The following is a 3,717-nucleotide window of genomic DNA, read 5'->3' as shown; positions in this document are numbered from 1 at the left end:
GCTGAGCGAAGGCTTCTGGCCGCTGACTGTCCTAGCAGGGGGTGCATGGGCCGCGGTGCGACCCCCGCAAGCGGGCGCCAGTCTGGCGCAGCCCGAGCCCTTCACACTGGCACCTTCACGGGGGCTCTCTCGGTGATAGTAAAGAGCTCCTCGCGCAGCCGCGGAGTCTTACTTTATTTGATGCTGCTGTGCCCTAAAAATGTATGGGCAGATTATGCTAGTAAACCTATATCCTCTGACGTTGTTACAGAGACGCCTCCTTTAACGTCCATGCTGCACTCGACATCTCCAAAGAAAGAATGGAATATCCCTCGGCTTCACGACCGCAGCTAGCATTCGGTGCAGCGGGTGCAGTGGCACCGGGGCCCAATGAACCTGGGCAATGCTTTAGTTACCGCCCCGACTGCAGTCAAAGGGAGCATTTTCCTTGCTTTTTCCCAGGACGCCTGGACAGACATCCCCGCTCTCCTAATGCGCGCCCCTCTGTGCATTTGATGTATAGCTCTGCAACCTCCGGCTAGTGTTACCGGAGTACTAATAAAGGCTGGATTGACTGAGTCAGTGGTGAGGGAGACGTGATATTCGGACTGGTGAAGACCATGGGCCGTTGTTTCTTATCTTAACTTGGGTGAGAAGATACACTTGTGTTAAAGATGCGCGAGGAAGAAACTGCCCCACAAATGAAGCACCCCATGAACAGGCAGCTCACCACCCGTCGCGAGGGTGATGTTCAGCAAGCCCTGCTTTTTCAGGCCTCATTGCTAAGCATGCTGGGACTTGTAGTGTAGAAAACCGTGAGAAAGTGCCTCAAAAGGTAGAATCCGGCCTCTGAGGCTTGGGGGCGGTCCGGGGTGGCGAGTGGGGCCCGGAGTGATGTAAGCAACACAATAATACTTTGTTTGTCTCCTTGCTCGCCGGGACATCCTGTTTCCAGCCCCTCACTCTTGTTTTACAGCCCAATGGTTTACGGGGCTTGTAGTACGAGTTTGCTTGTATTGGCACTGTTGGTCCACAAGAGCTTTCCTACCTCCACGCCGAGAGTATATTTTGTTTCTTTGCATTCTGGGATTTATAGTTGTGGTTTTGTCATTTTTGAGAAACCACCGACTGACAGAGGCACTTCGAAAAGTTTGCGAGCTCAGTGCTTTCGACGAGGGGAGGGAGCTATTATTTATATAGCGCTTTATACCACTTTTTTGGAGGTCGAAGGGTAAGACAAAGAGACATATTTCAAGACAAATGTGGATGCGTTGTATTTGCCAATTAGAGGCGGAGGGACGACTTCTTTCGGAGGCAGAATTATATATAGAAAGGTAAAAAATACACTTTTTAGTTTTTAACCCAACCCAGTTGTCTTCCGTGTGTCTTCAGCGGTGACTCTATAAGGGCCTGTTGTTCTAGTAAGGAGTGACTCGGCGATGACGTCATCAGCACGAGTTGTCCTTCAGTCGCACCCACACCTGTCCCAGGCACATCCCACATTGCATGCCTCTGATTCAGCTGCATGGACTCCCAAGGACACCTGCCCATGTTAATAACTGGAGACTTAGCTCAGTGGGTGGAGCGCCTGCTGTTGAGGCATGTGTTTATGCTGCTTTTTGACTGTCATGCTTCTGAGGCGGATAAAATAAATATGCTGACGACATTTACGTTGTTTCATTTACCAACGTACTATTACGTCATTCAAGCGCCAAGCATCAAGTTCGTTCAGAGTGGTCCTTATTCACACACAGCAGGGGTGTACCCTGGAGGCCTCACTTCTACAAGGAGACATTCCTCCAGGCCCGGGGTGGCTCTGGGCAGTTTTGTCATGGGACATGTTAAACAAATTGTTGTTGTCCCGGTTTGGTGGGGGGGGGGGGGGGGGGGGGGGGGGTAACATTCAAGTCACTAATGCCTGCCCCCACTAGTTTGAGAGAGCGTCTTCTCTCCTTTGCGTTGCCACAGGAGTGGTGGGGGAGCCCTCTCCGCCTGCCGGCTCTTTATGAGGTGCTAAAGACACTAGTAGGTGGTGGCACCCTCCCCACCCAAACTCGAGTTAGTCCATGTATCTGCTGGGTGTCTGCACCCCCCCTCCCCCCCCCCCCCCCCACACACACACACACTCGTGCCCTCCCAGAGCCAAGCTGACGCCTTCTTCAGAAAACAGACCACACATAGGAAGGGCAAGGAGCCTGCCGGACATGTTCACTAGTGTTTAAATAAATCTGATCTGGTATTTATTACATATACACACACAACACCGCAAAACACGGTGGCTCTACCGCCAGGATCTCGCCATACCTTCAAGGCTTTGCCCAAGAGGCGCTCTAAAGTGATGTTTGCCCTCTCTAGAGGAGTCCTGGGACAGTTTTCTGTGCTGCTGCAATGCAGACTGGGCCTACGTGTTTCTTTTTGGCATCTTTATTTCCCAGAATGGGCTGGAGTGTTTTGTTTTGGTATCTTTATTACACAGAATAGGGCAGTGTGTTTCTTTTTGGCATTTTTATTACACAGAATGGGCCTGCGTGTTTCGTTTTTGGCATCTTTATTACACATCCCTTCGTCATTACTGTGAGAGAGCGCAATTTGAATAAAACGTATATCCGGACCATATTTACAAGCATATCGCATAAACGTAGAATCTATAACGTGAAATAGACATTTGTAGTGTAAAATTAGCCGATGTAATCAAAGTAATAGGAAATGTATCTATTCTATAATGTATTGGAATTAGAAGGCCCGTATACATAGTGGGCTAATATAGAAATGTATAGAAATGCTTAAGAATAGTAGAACGTGCAAAACTAAATAGACGTGTGTATTCAGGAAACAGAGAAAACGGCAAAACATAAAGTGACGAAATGTGTAGAGAATGTATAGCACGATGTAAGCAAGAGAATAAATGATGCGTTATATGTAGAATGTATTCACTTATAAGCAAACGATTTGCTAAATTCGATTATATATAAATGTGTGTTAAAGGTTATACTGTGTAGAAGGGTTTGTAGGAAAGTTAGAAGGGTTTAAGTCATATGTGATTTTAACCTAACTGACCAAGAGTTCGCAGGAGTGTAGTCCGCTGTATGTAATTTAGTGGGCTCACAGGAGTCGTGAATAGCCTTGATCTGAATGTGCGAGACAGGAGTCAAAGGTCTTGCTAGATTTAAGGTGACAATGCTGGACGAAGTTTATGGCCTAAACGTGATGAGAGACGCTTGGAATTTGAGTCTTGTTTAGAAATGACCGTTCACAGGACCAGAGAAGGTTAAGAATATAGTTGTAAAGAATAAAGGTCTGATGAGGTGATAGACTTTTGCTCTGAAAGTGTCAAATGAAATGTCAAATGAAGTCACCAGCAAGAAGACGAAGATGGCGTCTAAGGAGAAGGGTCAACTTAACGGACGACGCGAAGAGATGAAGCCATGGAAAGAGCAAAGAATGACATCATGGGGAAATTACGTGGTGGGTGTCGAAGAGGCGTTCCACCCATACTGTGATTGTGTATTTAGGGACAGCACCCTGGGGAGGAGAAGCTAGCGCAGAACTGAAGATCAGAGAGAAAGAGCAGAGCGCAAGAGAGCAGTAGGCCGAGGACCCTTAGAGAGCGGATGGGTAGGCAGAGAGGGTACTGCTTTTCAACATAAGTTACCATTAAGGGTTAAGAGAGTTTGAACTTCTTTGGAAGTCAAACTGCTGACACCTTTTTAGGTAAGGAACTTGCGAAGTAGGGATGTC

The sequence above is a fragment of the Lissotriton vulgaris genome, chromosome 7 (assembly GCF_964263255.1).
Source record: "Lissotriton vulgaris chromosome 7, aLisVul1.2, whole genome shotgun sequence".
In the NCBI taxonomy this organism is placed as follows: domain Eukaryota; kingdom Metazoa; phylum Chordata; class Amphibia; order Caudata; family Salamandridae; genus Lissotriton; species Lissotriton vulgaris.
Note: the sequence above shows the minus strand (reverse complement) of the source record.